This window comes from Meleagris gallopavo, chromosome 13 (assembly GCF_905368555.1).
Source record: "Meleagris gallopavo chromosome 13, MGAL_WU_HG_1.1, whole genome shotgun sequence".
Lineage (NCBI taxonomy): Eukaryota > Metazoa > Chordata > Aves > Galliformes > Phasianidae > Meleagris > Meleagris gallopavo.
The window spans coordinates 6,182,501-6,210,493 of NC_139416.1; the positions used below are offsets into that span (position 1 = coordinate 6,182,501).

A 27,993-nucleotide genomic window follows, 5' to 3' on the forward strand; every position below is an offset into this window, starting at 1 on the left:
AGCTCAGCTTTGTGTGGGCCTCTGGGGGTTTTGGCCAGCCGTTGGCAATTTCTCTCAGACACCCAATTACCCCTGACGTCAATGCCGTCTCTCCCATCTCCCTTGGGTGCCCACATTTTTTCCTTTGTAACACTAATAGCTGACTAGCTAAGTGCCTGTTATTTCCTTGGCAGAAGATTTGATTGTGTTTTGGGCCGGATACTAAATCCAAAAACTATGTAAAAATGTCAATAGGTGAGTGCACATTGATTTCGGTTAGTCACAGTGATATTTGAGCCCCTTTGGGGGCTCTGTCTGGGGAAGTATTTTACAAGAAAGATAATATAACAGAAAATTACTGGAGCTGCACAGGTCTCTGGTGGATTTCTTAGGGGCCTGCTAAGTTTCTGTAGAATCAACAAATGCTTTATTAATCTAAATTTGCGGTTTTGTTCCTGCCTCTCTTCAGATGGTTCGGGCTCGCCGGAGGAGGCTCGGCGGGAGCAGGGCGGCCGGCAGCACAGCCCGGCCTGGCTGGGGCGATGGGGAGGCCGGGGGCGGCGCGGGCCCCCTCCTCACGGCCAAGGCCTGCAGCGGCAGATAACGCGGGGGACGGAGGGGGTCCCCGGCAGCTGCGCGGGGCCGCCGCTGACTGGGAGCGCCTGATAAGGGCCCCGCGCGGGAGCCAGCCGCCAGCACCACGCCGCCAGCGCACTGCGGGGCCGCGGCGACTGGCAAAGAAAGTTAAACACAAGTGGTCCAGGGGCGGCAGGGAGGGCTGCGCTGGCAGATAATGGTAATTGATTGAATCACAGTCGCAGAGCAGCCTTGTTTTGCCTTGCAATTAATTTTTTTCTAATTTTCAGACCGAAGTATTCGAAGAGCTCAGGTTGCACCGACCGCGTGCTGCACTGAAAGATAATAAGCACATGCCCTCTTCAGCTTTTTGGGGGAAATTCAGGCCAAGAAAAGGCACAATTAAATAAAATGCACCCCCTTTAAACTTACAAGCACGTGGCTCCGAGCTCAGCAGAGCGTGCTTTTAAGGACGAAGAAAATCAATGGCTTTGTCAGCTTGGTGGTTTGTAGCTGGCTGGCTGCAGGGGATGAGAAGTCAATTTTGTCCACAAAGCCAATGTACGGTGGCACTGGAGAAGGGGATTGCCTGGGGATGGCAACATGGCAGATGCACACTGGGCATTCCTTCAGCTCTTCTTCCTCTCCTGTCCCCCTGCAGCCTCCTGTCCCAGCACAAGGTATGCGCAGAGCAAGCCGAGATTTGTGCTGCAGGTATCTTGTACTGCTTCTTCCTCAGGTTTATTGCCACCACTTTCGATCTTTCCCACTAACAATCTTTCAGCCACAATTTCTTTCACTTTTTAAGGAGATCCCCTGGTATAATGTTCAAAATCAGTAGTATTTTGTATACTTCGGGTAAATAAAACCTTTTATATTTTTTTAGTCTTTGGAAATTGCATCCACAAGCAGTAAAATCTTATGTCAGCACAGCATGTAGATTGCAGGATACCTAATAACTAGTAAACCGTTTAAAAAAGTATTCTGCTTGATCAGACATGGTGCTTAATGTATAGTGCTATATCCTGCCTCGTAGGTAATTAGTATTGGGGGGAAAAGCCTCCCCTGTGGACTATGACACCATAGACCTAAACTGGCATTTTTTCACATGTTAGATTTTTCTTTCTGTAGTGGAGGGCATTTCTTTGCCCATTTAAAAAATGGTTTCTAAGAAGGAATGGACTGTATAGAGAGTATTGTGTATCTTAAATGAACCTTGCAAGTGCTAACAGTATATTCTCCTTCCTGTGTATACACAGGTTAAGGTGGGCAGGCAAGCAGTATTGTAGTGACAGAGGACTAGAAATCAAACATAAGGTAGGAAAATAGCCCCTAACCTGGGAAATATATTAGCCAAGGATTATAACAACCTGCTTTTGCTATGATCATGTTGGTTCCCATCCCAGAGTAAATGCATGTGTGGTTGTATTGGTGAAATGAAGGAATCTTATGTAGTCTTATGTTCTGGTTTATTTTATCATGAAAAAGCTGAGTTTTTTACTGGTGTCCTCTCACATTTTTTCTCAAAGCAGCAACGAAAGATTTCTTTGTACATAGGCTGAAATTTATGGGATTTTTCTCAAATATGAAGCAGAGGAGTGTTTTCTGGCAGTTTGGGCAGGAGAAGGGTATCCTGAGCCCCGAGCCTTCAGCTGTAAATCAGAGCTGATATTGTTTTGAACAGAGTATGGGATCTCCTCTGCTGAAAGAGCTGATAATCTGCTTTGTTATGACCACTGGTCATAAGAGGGGCAAGTCAGCTTTGAAGAGAAAAGTCTTTCTTGAAGGCACCACGTTAAAAACTTATGGCCATAGGCTGATCAACTTTAGGCAAGGACTTGACTGTCACTGCAGGGTCTGTGTGTGGACAGAACACGCCGAGTTCTCCCTGTAGGCTCAAGAGCCTACTGGGCTACTGCTGTCAGCCTCCCATGAAGCTCCAGGTTCTGGTGTAATGAAACCCACAAATATAATGAGGTCACAGGCCTCTGCCTGGTCTGTTTGGCTACTGCCCTAAAGACAAGTGCTGAGCTGCCCTGGGCAGTATGATGTGTGACTGGTGCCATGCTCAGGAGCCATTCTCCTCCAGCCTGTCCAGAGGTGACCGGTGCTCACAGTCTGTTGGCCTCAGTAGTGCTGACAGGGATAGGGAAAACAAGCTCCCGAGTGAAAAGTATTACAAGTTTGTTTGGATAGAAAAAAAGCCAGCAAAACTCACGGAAGTGATGTGCACCACACACTGCCTGCTCGCCTTCGCGCTCCTCCGGGCCTTGGCATGTTGTCAGCAGTGGGGCCGCAACCCCTGGCACTGAGCACCCTCAGAGCCGCCAGCCCTGCCCAGCGGGAGCTCGAGGAAAGGACAAGCCTTGTACCTCCTGGAAAAAGATTTAGAATTTTGGGGCATGAGCCTGTACGAACCAAAAGTCAGAGGCAGCTGGAAGTGCAGACTGCTCGTGAGCAAACTCCTGAAATAAAAGAGGTGGGTTTTAACTTAAAGTCATGTTAAAAAAGCTGTATGCTGGAAGGCCAGCCCCAGACAGCACGTGGTGGTGAGTGCAGTGTTCCTCACTGCTGCCTCAGGGCAGGCACTGCCTCAGCCCACGCTCAGGCACCCTGTGCCAGCAGAGATGGGACCTGCTGCCCATTCCCTCGCCCTCCTGTGAAGTGGAAGGGCAGGTAGACAGTGTGAGGAAGTGTGAAGGAGGTGGTGGGGCTGGTGCTGTGAAGCTGTGAGGAGACTGGGGTGCAGGCAGAGGGACATGGCAGCTGTGTCGGGGAGCAGGAAGGCGAGCGAGTGGAGGCTGTGAGGTAAGGCTGAGGGGAAATGGGTGTGGAAACCGCACCAGACTGATGTCTGGGTCTGGGTAGCCGGCAGAGAACTGGGTGAATGGCATGAGGTAGTGGCTGGGCTCAGTAGGGCTGCTCTGTGTCCTTGTCCCTGCCCTGTCAGAGCTGTGCCACGGCTTGCACTGATTCTGCTTGCTCAAGCTCAGACTTGAAGAAGGTTTCGTTTGACTTCAGGAAGTTGCAGGCAGCAACTGCTCTCTGCTCGCGTTTTCCTTCTTCCTGCAAAGCCAGAGTGATCTTCATTAACTAGACTGGAGGTGGGGAGAATTGTGGCAACTGACTGACGTGTACCCCGGGCAGCCCAAGGCACCCACTGGAGGCGTCCTCTCCTCGGCAGCCCAGCTTTGCACTGACCATCTGCATGGGCTGGGTGTTCTGCAGGTGAGGTTCCCCTCCGTATGCTCTGGCTGTGAAGTATGGCTGTGGGTGCTGGCCCTGAAATCCCTGGTAACAGGAGTGAGATGCTGCCCAAAGGCCATCCCTGTTAGGGATTTTAAATAGAGGCACCAGTGTGGCATCTCTCGCTTTTGAACTTCAGAAAGAATGAAGACTTAAAATTCCTTTTAAAAATTTGACTTTTATTTAGATACCCATTTCTTTGCCTTTCCCAAGCAAGCTCAAAAGGCATGTTGCTTGGTAGGATGGTGGGGGAAGGAGGACTTTCTCAAAGCTAGAGACTGTATGCTAAGATAAATTCAGTGTGAAACGTGTGTGACTTGTTTACTTATTCTGCCAGTTCCTACCTTTTAAAGTGCTGGGTTAAAAGCTGGGTGAATTTGTGTAGCAGTGAAGGAAGAAGAGTAGTAATGGAGTAGAAGCTCCTTTGGAGATGGCAGTGGATGAAGAGGAAATATCTGCATGAGAGGGAGCAGAAAAAGGAAAAATGGAAAGGAAAACACCAGCAAAATGATTACTGTCCCTTTAGTAAAGATTTGAGGAGAATCTACTGGTGAAGTAATTCCTGCTTTTCCTTTTCCCTGCTTTGTTACAAACCTCTGTGGCCTGACAGGCCAGGTCTCCTTTGTTTCCTGGGTGTGGGCTGTGTCTGTTGGCAGGCAAAAACATCATTAAGATATTCAGTTGAATATTTTGAAATTAGGATTTGAGGTTGTTCCTGCCATATAATTCACGAAGTCTCACTCAAGTCACAGCCAGAACATTACATCTGCCCCGGAGAATATGGAGGAAATTCACCAGCTTATTTTAAGTTGATGTTGTGGAAGCATGCAGGAATATGTCCAAGTTAAACTCGAAGGGAAAAGCTTGGATTGGTTGCAAATTTTATCAGATATATAGTTGCATTAGGCACCTCACATTTAAAAATGATTTAAAATTGAAAAACATAAAGTCTTTGAGCAAAATGTGCTATTCAAAAATGTATCAGTATGAATATGTGAGTGTCTTACATAAACATCATGTCACTGTGAGAGGGCAAGTTCACTAAGGCATCAGTTGATTCACATTTGAGATAAATCATGTGTACATCAATACCGTATTCTGGTAGTGTGTGTAATTATTAAGAGGCATCAGAATTATGCTTTTGCTTTTGTGTTGTAGTTTTATGAAAGCATGCAGGAGAGCTGTGATGTTTCTGTTGTTGATGTATCTTACATTAATTTCCTAATCCTGGAATACTCATTCGGTTCACTTGGGCTGTCTTGTAATTTTGACAAAGTTTCTTTTTTTGTCTGGATCTTCATGGGAATGGTCTCTCAGTTGACTGCCAAGCATTCACTCTCTCTTTCATACTGCTTTTATAGCCCCACATCACCATCAGTCTTATATTCACAGAGCTGGTAGACAGCAGTTGGAAAGGAGAGTGAACGACCTCAGAGAGATACAGACTTATGTGCTCTGATTGCAGAGGTGATGCAAAATTGGACGAAGAGATGGAAAGAGGATTAGCATGGTCCTGAAACTTCTAAAATCAGAAACTTACTAGAAGGAAGAAATGCATCTACATTATTTTTCTTCTCTTTTCTTTTGGCCAAGCAGTTCTGTCAACAGCTGAGCACTGCTCTGCTTTCTTTTCCAGTATCAACTGCTGCCTCATGAGTTATTTGAAGTCTGTCGTAGACATGGACTTGTGAAGCAAGAGGAACAAATGTCTTGCTTCTGGAGGGTGTGATGGGGTAATATCTTCCCTGCCCGGACATTTAATGGCTTCCAGGAGCCAGTCTGTTAAAATAATTTTACTTACAACGTATCATCCAAACAAATAAATACATAAAAATTACAGTGTGTTCAATATGCCCTGTGACTTTATGGTGGCAGCATCAGTTTTGAGGAACAATTTGTGGAGAGGTGATCTCCATCCAGAGTAAATTATTCTGTGACTGAACAAAACTCAAAAATAATCTGTAGCAGAAAGTGAGATTTGAATTTGGCTTCTGGTGCAATTTTAGGGGCCTTAATGAGCAGTGCTTTTTTGTTACAAGTTTAAATGAGAATTGAGCAGGTGAGTGACTTCCACGATAAAAATCAGAATTCCACAACCCCAACAGCAAATGATTCTTGAGTTCTCTGAGATAAATAGCTAGGTTAGTTAACAAGATACCCTTCTCTTGAGGCAGAGTCAGAGGCTACTTCAGGACTTCCCACTTTTTGCAGCAATATCCCAGAAAGTGAGACAGGAAAAGGCACACGTGCTCCTAGTGACGGCAGCTTGAGCTCATTAGTTTTGATTTTTAGATATGCTGGCATTGTGTCAACAGCTTTCTGTCACATTTATGGCCTTTCCAGATTACTTATCTGGGGGAGATGCATACTTTCTGTTTATGTTCAGCCTTCTTCTGTTATTTATGTCATTGAGCTCACTGCCCAGACAAAGCCCATCACTGCATATTGAATCTACTGTCAGAGTTGCAAGGAAAAGACACAAAGCAGAGGTAACTCTTCCATGCAGATCTTTACTTTTGGCTGACTCCACTGTGCTCCTGAGGTCTTTTGAAAAAGCGCATCAAAAATAAATGAACTATTAGAAAAATCATTCTCTCCCATGAATGGTCATATAGATATTTTTCTGATGAGATTTAAAAAAAAAAAGAGACTTCTTTTGCACTATCCCTACTAGAGTTCTCTTCATTTGATTTATCTTTGCAAATTCATCTTGGGGTGCTTTGGAATATTTCTTAGCATCTATCCATCTATCCTGTATTTCACGGGACAGTCTGTGGAAAGCACAAAACATTTGATGAAGAGTCTTTACTGCTGATTGAATTTCCCCCAGCATAATTCCCTGTTTGGTACTGAGACTTTGAGTGAGCTGGTTGAGCCTCCTTTTGAACCCATCATAGATTTTTTCTTTGTATTTTATTTCCTTTAAAGTTTATTTCCTTCCTTATGGCAGCCACCTTTTGCCAAACGAGTAAGGCACTGCAGTTCTTCCTGGCTTTTGCCCCATTTACCCCCTCCCAAAAAGATTGCAGTGGCTGTATGACTGAATCTCAAATTTTCCCCGGAGCGATCTCTGATTTCTTTTCAATCAGTTCATTTAATTGACCGTGTTTATTTCCCTAACCTTTGCGGCTCCCTGAGTGCAGCTATTTGTCAGAAGCTGGATGTTAAGCATCCTTCTCATGTTTTACCTGGAGACTTTCTTAAACCATCTCATCTGTTCTTTGCATTAGGGGCTAAGCCCAACAAAGGAAACTCTCTCAGTCAAAAGGCTATCTAAATGGATAATGTGATACTTTGAGACCTGTTACAAAGAGGCAAATGTCCCTGTCCCACTGTTCCCGTGTTTATCCCACCAGAGCAATGGCAGCTTTGAAGACTTGCTTGGGCAAGGATCCCAACGTGGATGTCTGCAAGACAGCAAACTGGAACTCAGTGCACGCACCTAGCATGCTGCTTAGATGCGGAGCCTAGGCATGGTGCCCACTTAGGAAAGCAGCTTTGTAGTCTGTATTTGCTTAATTTAGTCTTCATCTGTCCTCCTGAGAATGGCTGTTCACTGTACGTTAGTGTCCAAGAGTGGGAAATGATGGAGGCAACTTTGATGAGAAAGATGAAGCACCTTGGCACTCGATGGAGTTTGGAGGCTAAACTGCTTCTTAAAACATCATCCCTTCTACTCATCTAAGGAATTTCCAAAGCACAAATAGGATGGGGAGAAAGATGCCTTTGTGTCCTGTGATGTCTTGGTGACATTAGCTGCCTTCTTTAAAGACTATAACATTCTATTTGAATGTTTTTCATGCTTTAGTTTGGCATACAGCATAAATCCAAGCAAACTGACCTGAAATGGGAATACATTTTCCTCTTCAGCGACTTCTGTCTGTGTCTGCCGCTAGTATCTATATTAGTAAAGGCCCTTTCTTGGGAAGATCCTGGCTCTATTCTTTTCCAGAATCTTTTAAACAGTGATAACACACCATTATTTCCTAGAAAGTCTGGTCAGCTTCTTACAAAGCAACTCTTAAATCATTGTCCTATTTTTTCCCAGTTCCACTTATTTTTATCCTGTCCTTTAAAAATAAACATAAGAGTAATTAGGGAGAAACGCTCTGTGTTTGAAACACAAATACAAGGAAGTAAATGCTATGATGTATCCACGGATTCCAGTCCGTGCTCAAATATCCAAATTTAAATCTTGATGCCTAAGTTAAATGAAAAGAGATCCTTTTAAATAACAGCCCCTTAATTATTCAGGAAAGGTAAACTTGAACATTTGACTTGATTGCAATAATACAGCTAGCTTAATTTTTTATTATTTCAAACTCTCACCCAGCATGCTGTAGTAAGTTATTTTCAGTGTGTTTTTAAAGTCCATATTGAAATATTAGCCATAACTGTCTGCTGTGTATAAAGGGGGGGGGATATGTTTGAAGTTTAATCATGCTTCTACTTACGCTCAGTCCCAGAGCAATCCTTTTTTCTGCTGCTGAGCTCAAACAGCCAGTAGCCAGGTTTGATCTGCTGCCCCACGGAGCAGTGCCCTATGTGAATTTGAAGTTGGCTCAACCCGGGAGGCCTGCAAATAAAGACTAGCCTCAGGTAGCCAGCTCTCTCCTTCCCAGCACAGCTCCTGGGGCGCTGCCTGGAGCAGTCCTCCTGAAATTGTTTCAGGCAATTGCTGCAGACTATCTCCACTCCTGCCCCTCTTACCCCTCCTTCCCTCTCCTCCTCCTGGCATAAGGGAGGAGTTTTGGAGTCCAGGAGTCCTATTTGACTTTAATAAAAATGAAAAAATAAAAAGCAGAGCAGTTTGTAGGGAACTGGCACAGACTGTGGAAACGGGAGCCACAGCAAGACAAAACCCAGTGGCCTTCAAAACTTTTTTCTCTTCTTTTTCACCACATGACTTGGAGGATGTGGACAGTAATTAAAGGACCCCCTAGCTCCTCATTTTCTGTGCCTGGTCCTTTGATCTGGTTTGTGTCGGGGAGCTATTTTCATTGTTCCTGTCTTTTCTTTTATTCTCACCCGGCCCCTTTGATGTGAGCAATGATGATCTTTAATTCCAAAATAGGAGATGGGCAGGATAGCAGTGCTGGCCTTACATAATGCATCTTTCACATCTTATTTTTAAACTTGAGCACAATAGGTGCAAGTTGGAGCACGGGGAGCATTAACCCTCTATGGGCAGGGAGCTGCGAGGAGGCTCGGAGGCTGTGTTACCATCAGTCAGGTTATTCTTCTGTGGATGCCTACAGATGCATTTGCGAAATAGATGATTATTGTTATTTTTGTTCAAATATGATAGATTTCTAAATATAATCTGGAGGGAGTTGATCCTAATTGTTCCCATGTGGAAAAAATGTGCTGAGAAAGAACAGTAAAGCTAATGCAGTTATTCTGACTGGCTTCACTTGGCAGCACAGTGGGAGTGAAGCATACTGTTTATTAGTGTATGTTAATAAACTATAAGGGACAAGCTGCGGGTGGCGCTTTATAAACTGTTAGCTCAGGTAGGATGGATAGCAATGTGGAGGTTATTAGTAACACTAGCAGGAGCAGAGGGCTGGGGTCTTTGTTAGCTTGAAATTCCCCAAGTCCATCACACCCCACGCTGCACGTCCATCACTGGCCAGGCTGGGCGCAGTGGGGGCACGCGGAGCGCCCGTGTGCCACGCCACCCCTGGAGACATCCGGTGCTGCTCTCGGTGGCATCGTGCCATGCGGCCCCAGGGAGGCAGGTGGTGGTGGCAGGGCTCCATTCCCGGGGGGCTGCCCCGGGAGCTGCCGCATTAGTGTGGTCCCATCTGCCCCGGCAGCACCTCCTCCCCGCGGGCCCAGCCAACAATGGCTCCTGCTGCCTGCGCCCGGCGCGCTGACGTGTGCGGGGCTCGCGCAGGGAATCCGCCTGAAATTTTAAGTACACAGCCCAGAAATTTCACACCGTGGGACACGAAGCACCCACATCTGGTTTAACTTGTAATGCCGTGGAGGGAGGGCTGAGCTCTTCCCAGTGCTTTTTGTTTTAGCAGGATTTGTGCCTCTGGAAATTCAGAAAATTAGACATGTCCTGCTCTGCCACCTGAACGTTACTCTTTGAACATTTTGTTAGTTTCTTCCATGCTTAGAAGCAGATCCAAATGTGTAGCAATTAAAAAAAAAAAGCAACGTATTGTCTCTGTTTTCCTGGGAAAATTGTCTTGTCAATAAGAAATAACAAAGAAGCGATGAGGACAGCAAAGGTTAAGTGTGGCGATGAAGAGAGGACAGAATCTCATTATGTTGGAGCTTAATGTCTGCTTTTTTATTTTCATTCATAAAATATGTAATGCGAAAAGACCTCCGTGGATGTAACAGTGTTATATGTAGAATTATACTCTCACGACACCGGCACTTTCAGGGACATAAAACTTGTGATGCGTTTGTGTATTCCTTAAAATAACAGCTGTTTATTAGATATCTTTCAGGGAGATTCTGTGATACGTTACGGTCCTGCAGTAGCAAAGTGCTCCAGCAGATGCCTGACTGCAGCACGTGGCTGGACGCGTAGGCTCTGCAGCCTGTGCTTGCTTAAAGCTGGGCACATGCTTAAATACTTTGCTGAACTGGGGCCAAGGCAGATGTAGTGAATACCTATAATTAACTTTGCTAAATGGCTTACAATATGCCACTTGTTTCCATGTGCTTTTAGATTTCCCACTTGATTATCATTTGGGCTGAACTTCTGCGTGTTTGTCCTTGTCTGCCAATCTCTCTCTCTTTCTTTTTTCTTCTTAGTAAATTCCCTCAGAATCTTTCTGCATTTGGAAATGAAGGAGGAAAAATTCTCTTCTAGTTTTTCTAGTATAGCAGTGATCCAAGAAAATGCAGGAAGAAAGAGTTGTGGAGAGAACTAATATTTCACTGGAGCAGCTTCTGGAGTTGGAAAAAGTAGACATGCTTCTGAGAGCTGGCAGCGGGACATGGAACCTGTAACCATGTCCACTTTTTCCAACGATACCAGCTAATCTAATAATAAAGACTTCCAGGGTGATGTAATTCCTTTTTTTAGACAGGGCAAAACAAACATTGAAATTGGAAAGGGAAAGTTGGCACCAACGCATTCCTCAGCGAGTACTGAAGTCTTGTCTCGAGTTGGAAAGGAAAGGAAAAATTACTCTTTCTAAACCAGCCCTGTTTAAGGGCTTGAGCATGCCCAGATAGCCCTAGTTAGGCTCCAGCAGCCTAATGAAGCTGCCTGTTTTGTGATTTCCCTGCACACACTCCCTGCCTGCCTTGATTGGCAGCTGGGTAGCAGACCTCTGCAGCTGTGACAATTTGCCTGAGGGAGACTGTAAGTGTCTCATTGAAACTTGCATTGTAAAATCCTCCGAAATGCCTCCCATAATATTAGGCACAGGAGAAAAACACAGGTGTGAAAAACTTTCACAGATCCCATGAGTTCAATGTCTCTTGGCAGCTTTGGTGGATTCACTGTTATTATATAAATTTAAAACTTACATTTACGGAGAAGGATTTGTTCCATCTTCTGCCACAAGGAGAAGCGGGGCCAGCTCAGCACTCGGCCTTGTGAGGAAGAGAAGGGCCCTTGGCCCACCTGCCCTGCTGCCACGGCAGCCCGGCGTGTTGCCCTGAGGGAGGGCACGGGCTCAGGCTCCCAAAGTGAGCGTTCAGTGACTGATTCTGCATCCACTGAAGGAGCGATTTGGAAATCCAAGGGGTATGTCAGCAAATTCAGTGTTTCTATATGTGTGTAAGATTTTATCCTTTTCTCCTCTTCCCGTGGTTAAGTAGCTTAATATGCTGCTCACTGATGTAGCTCTTGCTTATCTAGAGCACTGTCAGCGTTGCTGTGGGATGAAGCTTAGCTTCGGAATGCCCAGTCTGTGTGCTGCTCTGTTTGCTCATAGCCATGTGCCTGCATGTTACAGCCACTTCATTCCTTATGTTTGCCATGTGAATGAAGCTCAGCCTGACTGCAGCCTTCAGGTGTAGCACTTTAACAGTCCCAACGCAACATTCAGGAATTAAAGTTTTGAAGAAATGTGAGCAGCTAAATTTAGACTTCAGAAATGTGCCTGATGTGGGTGACCTGTGGGTGTGTATGTGGAGGTTCTCCTGTGAGGCAGCCAGGCTGCATTTGTTGCTGAAAGGAAAGAGTTTAGTTAACTGGGAACATTTGATTTGCTTGCTTGGGTTGTTTTTGATTAGTGACTGAGAGCAAGGTTAAGCTATAATAACATATCTGCTGTAATAAGATCATGTTGGTGAGTGATACATGTGGCTAAAAAGATGTAGATAAGCTGGACTGTTAAGCAAATAGCTTTTGGAAATGCTTTGGAAATAAAGACATGAAATAGATGAAATAAGAATTAAAGCCAAATTTAAAGATTTCTTTGCACTTCTGTGCTCAGAGCTTTGCTATGAGGCTGCCTCGTTCTGAGCAGCCAGGCTAATGGGGCAGCTGGCTGGAGCCCTGCGAAAAGAGAAGCTGTTCTGAATTTAGTAACGAGAAGTGTAGATGCATCACTGAGTTTCTGTTGCTGCAACCTGGTGCCAGAGCCATCGACTAGTCAGAGCTGAAATAGCAAGCCTTATCAGATCTTCCATTAAAATGACATTCAGAAGATTCTTGAGAGCCCCTTTGCAGCTTTGCCTTCTCTCCAGGACTGCATACTTCCATCAGTTCAGGAAGGCCGGTACCACTGCTGCAATGTGCACGCTGTGTGACTTGGTAGCTGCAGTAGGGCTGTGGCTGTTTCAGTTCCAGGTTCGTATCACAGCATTTTGCTCTCGGTGCTTTCTCAGACTGTCCTCCCACAGACCACGAAACCTGTGCTGATGTATAGTGATTTAATGTACTGTAAACTACACAAGAGGGCTCAGTTTCATGGATGAGTAAAGCTGTTGTATAAATCTTTTAAGTGGTGTCAATTGAGGAGCTGAACTCAGAGTTCAATTGAACATTCGTGATATCAGATGAAAGCTGAACTTCAAACACTCGCCAAAACTGTTTCATTCTGTAGCAACGTTTTAAACAAACATTGTGGAGTAGATCAGCAGTGCGCACTGTGTTTCCTGGATGGGAAACTGAGGCACAGAGCCACCGAACTCCCCGCCTTGTCAGCTTGCAGAGCTCCTGCCGTGCTGCCCTGGGCTCTGCCTGCTGGACTGGCGGTCGTGTGGGGAAGGAACTGATTTACATGGCAACACTGGGGAAACCGCTTGTCTTCTCTCTTGTGGCAGTGGTGGTAGCGAACGTGTTATGTTCCTCTACTTACCAAATAAATCGAGCTGTAAAGGAAACGGTAGCTTTGAGAAAACCTGCAGTCTAGAGCATCTGTTTTCTACTGTACTTTGTTCAGTGATCTCTGAATTTACATCCAAAGCATTAAATGACAGAATTTGGCAGAATCAGAAATATACGGTAGAGCTTAATGGTGATGTATCAGGGAATAAAGAAAGCCCCTCAAGCCTGCTAAGCTCTGCACATGCATGTGAGCAGGAGTGGGGGAAGGAGAGCTGTGTTTTTCTTGGAAAAGGACCTTTTCGGTTTCTCCTAATCTGGCACCTGGAGGTCCAGCTGTGCTAGCTGGAGGCTGTGTGTAGTCTCATGCATGGGAAGGATGATGGGCAGATCGCCGTACAAGTTGAAGCATTTTGTATCTCTACAGGCAATATATATGGCTATATTTGTGAATAGTGGCAGTGTGAAATGGGAGGGGAATTACTCTGCAAACAATGATTTGCCGGTAGTGCTCCGGTCTGGCCTGGTGTCTGTTGTGATTCGCTGAGAGGACCGGCAGCGTGTGGATTTTCCAGCTTTGCTCGCTGGTGCTCCAGCAGCCATGGAGCTGCTGCGACTGCCATCAGTGCTTCCTGCCTCCATGAACTGCCTGTAAATTATTTTTCCTGGGCTGGAGCTCTGCACATGGCCTGGAATTGTGTCATTCTGGTTATGTGCAGCTTGGTCTTATGCTGAATTATACCAGTCCTACTTCACGGTATTTCCATTGGCTTAATTTGATGGCAGTATTTCTAATATACTTGGGTATAAGTAAGAGTATTGAGTTCGTTACTTCTAACAGTTTAGTTCTCTTGATTTATTTTTGTTCTTCAGTCACACAAATGCCAAAGTTAATTTGCTCTTAAACACTTGATTTCCTAGAACATAAAAGTGATTCCATATTTAAAAAAGAAAATAGAGAAGGGCTTTATTCTGCAAGGGGGTCTGTGCTGGGGCTGGTGGGGTTACAGAGCTTTAAAACCACTGAGTTAACATTTGAGAACATTGGAAAATTGTGCGATGTAATGTTGCACTCCTTATTAACGTTAGACCTTGTGGGTTTCGCAGCTGTGGATCAGGAGCTACTATGGGGTGGCCCAGAATGTTTTCTGTGCCTTTAATAACAAGTGGTTTTCACGGAGAACTTCTTACAGCACAGGAGAACTGAGCCATATACTGTGCTTCAACAAAGATACTATTTCTCCACAGTGCACATTAGTCAGTGAGTTAAACAAGCATCAACATTAAAACAGACATTATCCCCTGCAGTGTATTTTCTTAGTGCTTTGTCCATTACAGCTTTCGAGTGATGAGGCTTCTAGTCCTTCCCTTTAGAAAGAGCTCTTTCTAACATTTATCACAGATATCTTCCTGGTGCCTAGCATAAAATTTTGTTTTCTGATTGCCTTCTACCCATCCTAACTTTGCTCAGTGGGATGTACCAATGTTGTTTACAGTATGCGAGCCCCCTGTAAGCAGTTCCTGCACCCTCCTTAGCTATTCTGTAACAACGATACATACAATTAGACCTTTTAACCTTTTCTCATAAATCAGCCCATCCAGTCCATTAATCACTTCTGTTGCCCTCTTCTGAATTCTTTCCAATTTGTCATCATTCTGTGCCTCCGGACAGCTCAGCCACCAAGGCCCTCTGTGGAGCTCCTGCAGTTGCTGGCTGCACCCGTGGACAGGAGCTGCTTGCTCCGTGCATCTCTCCTTCTGCTTCATTCCCAGTCAGCACAGATCTCCAACCCACTCTGCGCAGTCACTCCTTTAAAACATTTATGGAAGTGATTTGCAGGCTCCCAGACCTTCCGCCATTCTCCGGTGTCGCGTTAGCAGAGGTTGAAACGGAGAAGGATTGAACATGACACACTTCTCTTCCCTCCCTTCCCTTTCCCAACCCCAAAATAAAGAGCGCAGCTCCTCTTGCGGTGCATACAGTCATATTAAATGCGAGGGAAGAGGTAGCAGTAGAGTGGAAAAAAAGAGGCTGAAAATATAATTGCCTAATTGTGAATCCTAAGTAGCACAGGCAGCAGGGGCAGCCCTGACTGGAAGAAATCAGAGGGTCACTAATTCACACTGCCAACATCCTAATTAGCTGTGCAAATGTAATGTTTATATTGTTCGGGATGGATTACAGTCTCCATTGTAGAATGGAAAGAAATAAATGAATTGTGTCAGTGGAGCCCTGTAGAAAACACTCCTGCCGCCCCATTAAGCCATGAGAAGTAGCTAAGCTACTAAAAAAAAGTTTGTTTTCAGGCTGATGCGCAAGTCTAATTGGGTTTCCAAAGAAAGGAACATGTTTTAATTATTAATTAGAAATCAGAGGAGTAAAAGAGTGGAAATCAGCTTCAGCTAGAGGTTTTGCTCAATGCTGGATTTCTCCTTAATAAGCTGAAACATTCCAGGCCTGCCTCAGTTAGCGGTTGGGTGCAGTGGCTTTACTCGGGGGGTAGACATCTTAATGCTCATGTAATTATCATGTAATTATTTTGTAATGTGGGATCAAAATTTTGCATAGATGGCATTCTTTCACTGAACTTGAAAAATAAAAAAGTTGTGTTAATTAGTGCAGTGATTCAGTCATTTGGGTTGAAGGAGCAGGGTTCCCTCATACCCCTCCCTCTGTCTCTAACACGCAAATATTTTGAATGGTGGATTGAAGATAAATAGAATTATTGAATTTAGGTTTTGTTGAATATTTATCAGATTTCTTGTTGATAATACTGCTTTTCAAGTGTCAAGTGGGTTGCAATTATCATCAAAGCTGATAGGCACAAATAAGTGATGATCGTGTCTGCTAACACAGGGTGTGCAGGTTCGTAAAGGGGGATTTTGTGGAAGTCGCTTTCCCTCCTTTCCCATTGAACTTCTGGAATCAAAGTTGTCAGAAGTGGATAGGCTTTATCAGAAGATGTTAAGCGGATTACAGCCCATCATAGTAAATACTGCTGATGGAGTGACAGAATATGTTCTAATGCAGACTGCAGAGAGCTCTGTGGACTTGTGCTTTCTGATGCCTCAAAAATGTGCTTCAGCAGAGTCATACTCCTGTTTACAACTGCAGGCAGCTTGTCTGCGCTGACGAAAACAGTATCAGGCAAGTGCCTTAGCTCTTATTTCTGGAAATTGCTGACAGTCTGGATCTAAGCTGAATTACAGGTCAGACTTGAGAAATTACATAGCATACCAAGAGTGGCTGGCTCTTGAATTGCCAGATGTTTGTAGATGCGTGTGCATCTTAAGGGGAAGTGCCCGTTAAATGACTCTGCTTTAATAGGGAATGGGGATGGGAAAGAGGAGCTCTATGACTCCATATGGCTCGCTTGGTGCAGCAGTAAATCCTTGTGTTAGTGGGGTGCAACTGTAAGGCAATACAGAACTGCCTCTTGATGTTGTTTCATAGTAAAAAGAACAAACAACAAAAACCAAATAAAACCAAACATGGACAAGATGGGAAGGATATAGCTAATGAGAACTAGATGGCTTCCTTCAGGGTTGTGGCTTGCATTAGCTTGTATATGCAGCATTATGATAAAGATGTCAGACTTAACAGCAACAGCTAAGAAAATTTCAATTGGCCTTTTTTAATGCATCTGCTGAAATTACAGCATTTGAAAATGTGAGCTTTGGATTCAAAGAAGTTAAGTATCCTCATCATGGGCCACTGTGCTCCTGCTTCTGCCCTTAAGACTTGATATATATTTTTTTCCACAACCTTATTTTATGAAATCCACGGACAAAGGTGCCATTTCATAGTTCTTTGTCAAACAGCTGCACTGTATGGTCCTGCCTCTTCTCTCTAGTTTGCATCCCACTCAGTCATGAAGGATTTGACAGTGATAGATGTCAATATCAAGAAGGACACAATGATTTGTGCTGCTCCCAAAGCTAATAATCCTCTTAGTGCAGACTGCAAGGTGCTCCTCGTCCCTCTCCCCATTTACAGAGTTTTCCTATAAAGGAAATGAGTTTTCCATGAAGGAAAATACCTTCATGACTTGTTCTTCTCCCAGAAGAAGTCATGTTAAGCTTCATACTATAACAAAATTAACGAATAATTATGAATAACAAGCAATTATGATATTAAAAAAAGTATAAAACTATATCAAAAACTATACAAAAGAAAACTTATATATTTAAGGGATGGTGTGTTGATAAGTGCTCTCAGTTGAACTGTATGAATGTGCGGACTGTGGGATCTCCTGTACACGTCATGTTGGGTGAGAAAAGGCTGTAGTAATTTGTGACCTGACATATTGCAGTGCTTCCTTTTGCTCGTGTCAGACATATGCAAGGCTCTGCCATATCCTTGTTAGTGGAATGAATGAGGGTCTGTGCTAAGTATCTTCTGTTCGGGGTTCAAAATCTAATGAGTCATGAATTGCAACAAGTCAACTTCTACCAGACTTGGTTGTTGCCTTGGTCAAATGACAGAATGGATGATTCTGTCCCCAACCGTCCCTTGCTGGAAGCTGGAAAATAGTTGTGAATACTGTTTTGAATGTTGTTTTGCTTGCAGAGTGTCTGGCAAATGTTTCATGTTAAACGTTTATCTTTTCCCATTGTGGGCAAAGAAAGAGCTCGACTCACTTAGGTGTTTGCTGGCCGCACTAAGAAGTCAGTGCGCACTGTCTGCTCAAAAAGTCTGGACTTCAGCTTTGATTTGAAGAGTTGAACTAGTCCTTTATGTTATGGAGGCCACTTTTTGTGAAAGAAGCAGCACAGGAGAAGTGCTGCTAAGCAACAGTGTAATGGAGATATGTGAGGAATCATGGATAGCCTTCAATAAACTTGAGCTGCTTCATGGACATCTCGCAACAGGGTTGTAAGCTGAGTTTAGTACAAGAATGCAGACTCGCACATTAGCAAGTAATACCACAAGGCCTCGTGTATGAATGTCTGAGCCTGTTTGATGAGACCACTGACACTCAGACTTCTCCAAATGTCTTGAATGTACTTTTTACTGTTGTGCATCCTGGCACAGAGCAGGTTGTCTTTGGTGGACTATCGCACATATTTCAGATTACTAGATGCTTTGTAGCATCACAGATACTAGTTGACTCGTGTCGATCTACTGCTGAAGTCATCTCTGTAGGCAGGTTTTGAAAGCACCACGAGCCTGGTGTGACCAGCACTGCTCAGTCAAGGCACTGTTTTCAGCTTGATGGTTTCTTCCACTCTGTCTTCAGAAAGCTCCTGTTGTGTGAGAGAGGAAGAGATCAGCAGCAGTGGCATGTCTGGCATTGCTGTGTGATTTTGCAGAGGTGCCTGAGAGATGCCTGAAGGGTGTTCGTGTTCATATTGCCATTTTCAGTAATCAAGTCTTATTGATTTTTCCAAGAAATCAAAGTTCTTCTATAGGAGAAAAAATATGGAGGTTTATCTTTTATTGTTAGGTTTTTGATTTCTAAAAGATGCAGCAACTTAGAAGCCTTTTTGCTTTTTGGCCCCCAGTGTTTCAGCACACGTTGAAAATTTGTCTTTCATGTTTTACATTTGCTGATGTTTTGTTCTTCTTTCTAAGCTCTCTTTGGAACAACTTCCTTGAAAAAGCCTACCCAATTCAGCCCCTCCTGAGCAGAGGAAAGCTGCAGCACACCAGGATGATGTGCACGTCTAGCTAGCATGCAGGTAGCAATGACCTTGAGAGCTCCATGATGGCAGCCAGAGCATCTAGCATGGGAGTTCAGCAGTATTTATTCATATTGTTTGCAAGTCCTTGCACTTTAGGTAACCAGTAGAAATGTTTCTAGTGGAATATGTGCTGTTACGCAAGCAATAAATTCAGGACCTCAAAGGCATAGGTACAGACTTAGGTATTGTTTTTTCTTCTTCTGGGGAGGTGTTTGCAGCCTGCTGCTCTGCGGTGGGTTAACCTTGCCCACCCTGCTGCTCTTTCACTCTCCCTCCTCAATAAGGATGAGGAGAGAAAACAAGATGGAAAAACTCGTAGGTTGAGATAAAGACAGGGAGATTGCTTACCAATTACTGTTGTGGGCAAAGCAGACTCAACTTGGCAAAAGTTAAATTAATTTTCCCCAAGTGCTGCAGGGGGGAGACGAGAATCGGGGCGTTACGGTCAGTTTGTAGCAGCTCCTCTCCTCCCTCCGTGCACTTCCCCAGCTCACTGGCTTCTCCTGGCTGCAGGGCAATTGCTGCCCTGGCCCCGGAGCACATTCTCTCTCTCCCCTCTGACCTGGGTGCTCGCAGGGCTGTTTCCCACACTCTTTCCCCCTCGCTCCTCACTGCCCAGCAGCATTTCACTTTTTTACAATAGATTTCCACAGAGGCCCCGGCAGCTTGGCAGCGGGGTTCCGAGGTGGGTCTGTTGTGGGGCCGGTTGTGTGCAGCACAGGGCAGCCCCTGACCTCTTCTCAGAGCCCCCTGCAGCCCCACTAGCAGAGGCAGGGTGCGTCGGCTCAGTGTGAGCGCACATTTCCATCCCGCGCTGTGCTCTGCGGCCCCGGCCAGCCTGACCCCTGACCCCCAAGCAGATGTCTCCAACTTTTCTTGCCTGCTGTCAGGGTGAGGAAGCAGTCGGCTCTCACCCGAATGTTGACTCTGACCGGGCTGCTGGAGGCTGCCTTTCATGTTTTATTTTGGCTTCTCGCCAGGGGGTTCAGTTTTTAAAGCGCTGGGGTAATGATCAGATTATTATTATTATTCCTGCTTCAGAACTCACTGTTCTTTGCACGTTGTGCTTCCTGTGGTCTTGCTATGTAGCTAGCTTGCAAAATGGCCCCAGAAAGGTCTGCCACCATGTTCAAGGTGTGTTCTGGGAGGAATGACAAGTGAATTACAGAAAGCTGCCTGACCATTTGTATGTAAGTGCCACAAACTGTGGCTTGCTCTTCACTGCTTTCCTGATTTAGCCACCCCAGAGCACTATTTGGACAGAAGCACAATGCACGTGGTGGATCAAAGAAAGCCTTGCTTGTGTTTGGTCTGGATACCTTGCTTTTTGTTTTAGCATGGCAGATTGCAGGACCATGTGCGTAAGTAAAACACATCTAGAAACGGAAAACCTGCCTGGAGTTTTCTGTGTACTTGGTTAGGGAATCCAGCATTATCAGTCATTTTAAGTATTTGTGCTCAGCTCTTCAGAATAAGTACCGTTCAGATTTATGGACTGTTCAATTTATTAATCTGAGTATAAAGAAGGAAAATAAATGTGAACCATTGAATTTCCTATCTTATGGCAGATCAGGAAGATGAAAAATGTACTGAACACTTGCCTGGAATAGAACCCTTTAAATATTATCATTTGATGTAGAAATAAGCTGGCAGAGCAACAGAGGTTGCCTATATTTAACGTTCATGGCATTTTACTGCTAGGTACACTGGCTAACTCAGTTTAAAAAAGAAAACAAAACCAAAACAGGAGACTTTGCACAAAAGCTGTTTTTTATTCATTTACTGACACTCTTCCTAATGCTGCCCAAAACAGCATGTGTTGGTCTAATGGCCCTTCTTTATTTCCATTTTTATATCTCTGTAGCTGTTTGGAATTTGGAAATTCTCGATTACCCTGCATACTGTAACATTCTGAAACTATGCTTGAGTGTAAATGTATTTTTATGCCCCTGTTTGCTTTAAATGGCAGAGGCACTGAATATAAAATAGAATATATTAGCAGTTTGCTGACTTAAAAGATGGCATTTATTATAATGCAGAAAGAGTTAATCCTACACTTTTAGCTTTGAGCATAGTTTATTGAGCTTCTGAATACACGTGTTAATTTTCTCAGATGAGGGATAATGGATGTCACTTGAGAAAACAAGACTGATTTGGGTTCTTTCATAGTTTGTGGGTTTATGTCCCACATGGTATAGAAGCAGGCTCTGGGAGATTGCCTGAAATATGCCTGGCCTCTCAGCTGCACTAAAAATAATTCCTGCTTCCCATATTTCTAGAAGTAATTCTGCGATGCTGCAAACCTTATCAGCACCTTGTTTAGGAAACAGACTTCACTTTAGCTTTCAAATAGCAATGAAAAAGTGGTCTTTAGGGGTAACTGTTGTATTTATAAAACACATCTTTGTAAGAATGCATGTGTGTTTTAGAATTTTTTGTTTTGTTTCACTGCTCTTGTTATGAAATGTTCTTGGTTGGGTGACCTTCTTTCTTTGAGAGCAGCAATTCACATTGGATTTTGGCAAAATGAGTTTGATAGTCCTTGCTTTGCTAAGCACTAGCACCTAGATGACAGTAATTCATCCTCTAATACCCCCACAAAACCTATTTATGCAGAACTTGACATGATTTGCAGGCTCCGTAAAGGAGTAACACAGGACTTAAGCAGTGCCTAGAATTAATTTTTTGACCTCCATTTCAGTTATTGGTTGAAGTATTAGGCTCTTCAGGCAACTAAGCTGTTCGTGCTATAACCTGGCACTCAGCACCCTGGAATAGAGTCACATTATCAATTCGATGGCATTCATGCGTCTCCCTCATAACGTGAGGGGGGAAAAATTGCAAGGGAAATTGCTGCCCAGCATTGCAGAGTTTAAGGCTGCCAGTAAAATTGATCTTAGTGGCAATAATAGTCCAATTTAAGCCGACACAATCACAATCCTTTTATTAATATTGGCTTACCATCATCCATTTTAACTGTAGCGTGTTGCCAGTGAATACCAGCAAGCATTCTGAAGGTAGAGAACTTGTTTGAGATTTGTGATCAGCAACACATAAAGGATAAAAAGGCTTTATTTTATTTATCTGTTTCTGGAAACAGCTGACTAATAGTTCTGAGAGAGTTTTTTTTGTTTGTCTTTTTTTTAAACACTGATTTTAGGGAAATGAGTGGATTAAAATTTTGTTTCCATAAATTCAGATAACATCTGCATTAATATGGTATATTGTAAGGCTCATTAATGTTCAGAGTATATTATCAGGTGTTCTCTAATGCACTTTTGATGAGCTTTAATGATGCTTGCTGTAGTGTTTTTTCATCTTTTCTCTCCCTCCCCCTTTTTTTTCTGCTTGATTGTAATAATGACTTAACCCAGGTGGTAGACTCTATCCAGAAAGTGCCCAAGGGAAATATTATTCCCTAGTACCAGCAAACATCACAGATAGTCATTGAGTTTACTATGGCAGTTTCCCCAGGAGGGAAGATCCTGGCTCACCCCTTGGGTGTCTGGACCTGCCCATGTTTGCGGTCTGATAGTTTGAGTTTGGGAGAGGATGGGGAAATGACAAAAAGAAGCAAGATGGAAAACGTAAGTGGAGGAGAAGGAGAAAAGCCAGTATTGCATGGGAACTTTTAAAATTACTTAAAATTGTTAGAAAATAGCTTTCCATAGAATAGGATCCTGGAAAATGTTTTGAGTTATTTAGAGATGATTAGTTAGTAAGGAGCATGTTCAAAATGGCAAGGATAGAGAATTTGTCTGTGGATGTCTTGGGTTAGAGGTTGATAATGAATCATGCTAGAAATGCCTTTCTTTTAGGAAGTTTTAGGAAATAACTGGTATGTGTCCCCACTATTTGTCATTTATAGCTCTCTCAACCCTCACTATCAGTCAGGAAACTGAGTTTAAAAAACACAGTTTCAAGGTCCTTTTTATGCCATTTAAAGAACCAAATGCCAAAGGAAGAAAAAACACGCTTTAAATAACTGTCACAGAGATACTTTAGTTTCATTGAGTAGAGACACACACGATGTAAAAATGCAAAAGTGAAAATACAGGCAGTGGTGAAAGAAAAATATCATAAATACCTTCAACTGAGCAAGTTCTTTGTAGTAGCGAGTTTGCAGAGTGTCAGATATCGCTCGCTGCGTGCATTAAGATTTACTGGCAGTGCCTGCACCACGAGCAGAGTAAATCACGCCAGTTATTTAAAAGGTGGGCTCCTGTAAGTTTACCCAGGTTTGCAAGCACATGAGTAGAAGGGGGTTTTCTTATTTTTTCCAAATCTCCACTTCATTGTCCATAGAAGAATTTAAAACTAAAGTACCCACGAAGCAAATTATGCTGTTAGGTTGCTTTTGGCTACACTACATTGAAATCTATAGTTTGCAAATGTAATCTGTAGCAGCAAATTGTGTTCAAAGGAAAAGAATTCCTGTTGTTGCACACCATGTTTCTCATTTTCCATGTAAAAGCTCGTTCACACCATTCTGTGCCCCCTCTCCATGCCTTTTCATAGGCAGCAGTGGAAGGTGTGCCTCCGTTGCCCGGGGGCAGGGCTCGGGGCGATGCTCGGTGCGCTGCAGCATCCCCTGGTTGCCCATCCCTGCCCCTCTGCAGCTGGAGCTGCCTCTGTATATTTTCCACGGATAGGGCAGGGCTGTGAGGACACTGTTACAAGTCTCTTAAAATGGAAATGAGAAACCTAAATGATATCTTGTCCAAAGGTGCTTTGGACTTCTCTTGGAAAAAAAGGAGGCTTTTTTTAGTGGTCTTTCAACTTCTGGGAGCATGGCTTCCCAGTGAACTGCATTCTGTGTCAGTTCTATTAAAAAAACTCTCCTGAAATGATCGCTCTCGGCCCGTCAGCATTTGGCAGCCTCTCCTCCAAAGCAGGCACTCCAAAGTCGTGGTGTGCAGGAGGTGGTCCTGCAGAGCGAGGTGCCCGCCTGGCCAGGTCACCAGTGGGGCAGCCCTGCTGTGCCTGGCCCTGCACACACACCCGACTGAATTTCTGCTCTTGTCAGCCCACTAAACCTCCCAGAGTGATCTGTTCTCCCCAGAGAGCCATGTGAGAGCGGGTGGAAAGGTAACGGCAGAAAAAGGGAAAAAAAAGAAGGGCTGCAGAGGGGAGAAAATGAACCAGCAATGAGTAAAACAGAGCTGCTGAGTCCAATCGCCAAGTATTACATTATAGAATCCCAGTTTGGATATAAACAAAATGTTTCCTTAGAGCAGAATCGCATCCAAAAGTTAGAAAGTTGTTTTCCAGAGCTGAAACAGCCATGCTCTGGCCTGACATGGGTGTAGGAGAAGGATCCTCACCCCGTACTTTCCGTACACGGCAGCACAGTTTGCCAGGACAGGTCCAAGGGACCGTTGGTTTGCTGGAAGTGCCCATCCCCTCACGTAGGAAAAGGTACCATTTTGTGCCATCTGTGTGTCTGCTCAGCAGCCCTGGGCTCAACTTCTGCCTCCATCTACCCAAATCTCTCAGGTTACTTTCCATCTTCCTTCTATAGCACCGGGTTGACTGCACACACATCATGATGGCCCTGATTCAGTGTGACCCAGAGATGCCGGCCAGCTTCATCAAGATGTTGTTGACATGCTAAACTGATTGGGCCTTGCAGACTGGCAGCACCGCTCGTGTGGCACCATGTGGCAGTGACTGTTCCACAGCCCCGTGGAGCAGCCGTTGGGGGGCTTGGGGACACAGGAGGGTGAGGCTCTCTAGGGGGCTCCACATCAACCAGGCTTTTGGTTTTGGAGAGTCTGTCATCCCTGAGCTAATAGCACTGAACTAAATGAGAAACATTTCCTAATCAAGTAAACAAACAAACAAACAAACAAAAAAAAAAACAAGAAAAAAACCATGCCAAAAGAGCATGAATGTTGTCACCAAAGTTAATAAAAGTAAGGAAATTAATACTTATGGTTGACCTCCAATACCTAGGCACAGTGGGGTGTAGCAAGGAAGTAGTTAGAAAGGCACCATGGTGAGCCTTAGCCGTGAATTACCTTATTTTTATTAACTTTCTGACAACCTCAGTGAATTTCCTTTCTTTTTATGATGTGATTAAAAAAGCTAATCAGATCATGTAATTAAAATACATAATTACACAATCTCACAGTTTTTCATAATTACTGTACATGGTAAATATTGTTACCTGATCACACTTTGCACAAAAATTCAGGCAGGAATTAGTGTAGGATTGTTAAGGGATGTCGGCTTTCCTGCGGCTGCAGTGGAAGCTTCTCTAATGCCATTAGAAAGATAATAAAATGGCTTAAGGTGAAAAATACATTGAAACTACAAAATATGAACTCAGCTGACTTTTTAATGCTTTTGTATAAGCTGGGCAGTTGGCTGACACGGTGTATTTCTGTGCGTTTATAATGGCTCTTCCTTCTGTGCCCACCCCTCTGCGTAGTATTTTGTTAGGCCCAACCCACTGGAAAGTGGTGTTTTGATACAAAGCAACACGGAGATAAAAATCAGATCAGATTAACTGTCTTCAGCCCAGCCGAAGAACTGGATGAAGATGGAGTCACTGTTGTGTCTGAGTACAATGACTTCGAGCTTTATGTAACGGTGAGAGCTTCCTGTGTCCTGGTTATGGTCATACAAAATCCAAAGGTAGAAGGTATGGTAATCCAAGATGATGGAAAAGATAATTGTGAATGGAAAAAAAGCCTTATTGATAGGAGATAAAATAAATACTAGAAAAGCCTTGACAGAACAAAAAAATATGTGAATTGTACTTTGTCACTTTCCTGTATGAGAAGGTTGTGCCAGGGAATGAGCCATTCTGTGCTGCTCTCTGGGCAGAGTTTGGGATGCACCTCCAAATTTCCCTGAAAGCTTTTTTGTTGTCTGTTCTTTTGTGCTTTACTGCTATTGTTTTTGTTCTTAACTCAGCTGTGTCCCCACCCCACCTCCAGCTTCCAACCACTTTAATTTAGTGGACACCTCTATAGAAAGGCAAATGTTTGCGGTACCTGTAATACCACACTGCAGTTTTTTAGGGTATATAAATAGCACTCACCCCACTGCCTCCTCATTCTTCGTATTAACATCCTCAGATTTTTTTTTTGTAAATACAGCAATTCTCCTTTGTATGGATAGAGTCAGGGAGGAAGCTATTCAACAAAACTCAGAATCATAGCATCCTTAGAGTAGGAAGGACCTTTAAAGGTCATCTAGTCCAAGTCCCCTACAATGAGCAGGGACATCCACAGCTAGATCAGGTTGCCCAGAGCCTGATCCAGCCTGGCCTTGGAAAAAACTTCTCCTTTTATTCTCTTTGATTTTCTGTTATCTGTGCCACTGTCTGTGAGGCTGCCCTCAATGCAAGGAGCATTGTTTGGGAGGGATGGTAGGGAAAGAGGCATTTATTTGCAAGTGCCTAGATGTTTGCTGTCCCTCCTTCTCTTCAGGGATAAACTGAGATGATTCAACGTACTCTCCAGCCCTAATTTTAATCCCATTTAAACAAATGATTGTGCCCTACACCTTTCTTAATTATCAATTTCCTCTCTTATGCATCTATGATCGAGGCACAGGGACAGCAACTAACTAGAATAAATTGAGCAGTTCAGATTTGTAGGGGTGTAGGGCTCAGACGCGGGTGTGAGCTGTGGAGGGGTTACCACCGCCTAAACCTGAACGGTCTCTCATGCAGTAGTTTGCTGTAGGACGGCACTGATGTACCGAGAATGATTCTTACTGGGTGGCAAACACTTCTGTTTGCTTGCTTCTTCTGAAAGCTGTTTCTTATTTAAAAGAAGTAGTGTTACCATGCAGCATGGAATATGCATCTCTCTTTGGCAAGCCACACTGCTTGGCTTTCATCTTGCATAGCACAAAATCTATAGCTGTTTTCTTTTAAAAGCTTTCAGTTATTTTTATCAGCTATTGATAAGTGGAGAACTTCCTTTCTGACCTCTGTTTTAATGGCAGTCCCCTCAGGCCAGTCGCGAACACGGTATGGATTCAGAACTGATATTTAACTGATACTCAGAAATGTTCTTAATATTCAGCGGTGTTCTTTTACATTTGTGTGCCTTTGTTTGTAATTTCAAATGAAATATTTTTAAAAAATTGTTTACTATAGCAAACCCAGAGTCTTAGCTAATTGTATTCTGCCATAGTACGTGCTGTCCCTGAGGAATGGGAGATTTGCTGAGCTGGAGCAAACCCCAGGCTGGGCCTGGATAGCAGTCTGTCAGCTGCAGGATACTGCTGGGGGCACTGAGGGATCGGAATGCTTCTGCGTCTGGCCAGGGGATGGTCTCCAGAAGCTGCACTGCCCGGATCTGGGGAAATACCTGTGTGTCCTCATGGGATGCTCACAAGGGCATCTTCATCTCCACTGACGGTCTTCACATGAAATTCAACTGTGAATTCATGAAAGCAGTAGGGAATGTGTGCACCTTTCAAAAAACACGTTGGTGTAGATTTGATTGTGTTTAATGTTTATCACTTGTATTTTCAGAGGGGTTAGGCAGCTGCCATTCCTATTAATTTCAGTAGGATTGATATGAATATACAACATATTTGGAAATCAGACTAATAATGCATATGCATAACTATAAAACAGGTTATTTGATATTGTATGTCACATGTAATTTATTGATTTTCCTTCCCCAGTTCTTTGAAGGCAGTACAAAATCTGGATGTTGTTGTTTTTTACTGTTTGTTTATTGTTCAGCAATTTCAGCCAACATGTGTTTTTCAGCGTTAGGTCTATTCATCACGAATGTCAACCCATTAAGATTGTAACTGCGTCACAGTTTTCCCACCTAGATCAAAACGAGAGCCTAGAACAGCCTACTCTTTCTAACTTAACAAGCTGGTTTTATTTTCCCCTGCAACTTGCTCTAATAATATGACCAGCTTTAAATTCCTCAGGCCGGAAAGCTGGGCAGTAAAGTCCTTTGCAGGGTAAGATTTAAAACATGAGGTTTTTCTCAGGTTTGGAACATGGCAGATGACGTATCTTCTACTGAGCACTGGTAGAAAATAGTCACTTAGGAGCGAAAGCCTGCTCTTGGGAAAATATTTTTCGTACATTAAAGACAGGGACAGCAAACTCACTTGCCTGAAGACTCGGGAACGTAGTGTCAAATCTCCTTACAGAAAGCCATCCTAGCAAGCCTGTCATTCTGGTGACCCTGAGCAGAAGATGCAGAGCAGTTGTGATGTCTGGTCTCAGTTTTCTCCCTTTATAGTGTTTTTTTTGGCTCATAGTTGATACA

At 43.8% G+C, this 27,993-nt stretch overlaps 1 protein-coding gene across 6 annotated transcripts in view; it reads left to right on the forward strand.

Annotated features, from left to right (window-relative positions):
- The window catches only part of ZNF423 (zinc finger protein 423), a 233,298-nt gene that overhangs the window by 109,401 nt on the left and 95,904 nt on the right, over positions 1–27,993 (forward strand). Inside the window, exon 1 of one of the 6 annotated variants that reach the window (XM_085234562.1) lies at positions 2,885–3,034. The exons of 4 other annotated variants lie outside the window; for them this stretch is intronic. The gene's annotated coding sequence lies outside the window, so the exon portion shown is untranslated. Of the gene's footprint in view, positions 1–2,884; positions 3,035–3,611; positions 3,784–27,993 lie in introns of those variants that run through there. One more of the 6 variants, XM_085234561.1, reaches the window with a different exon arrangement.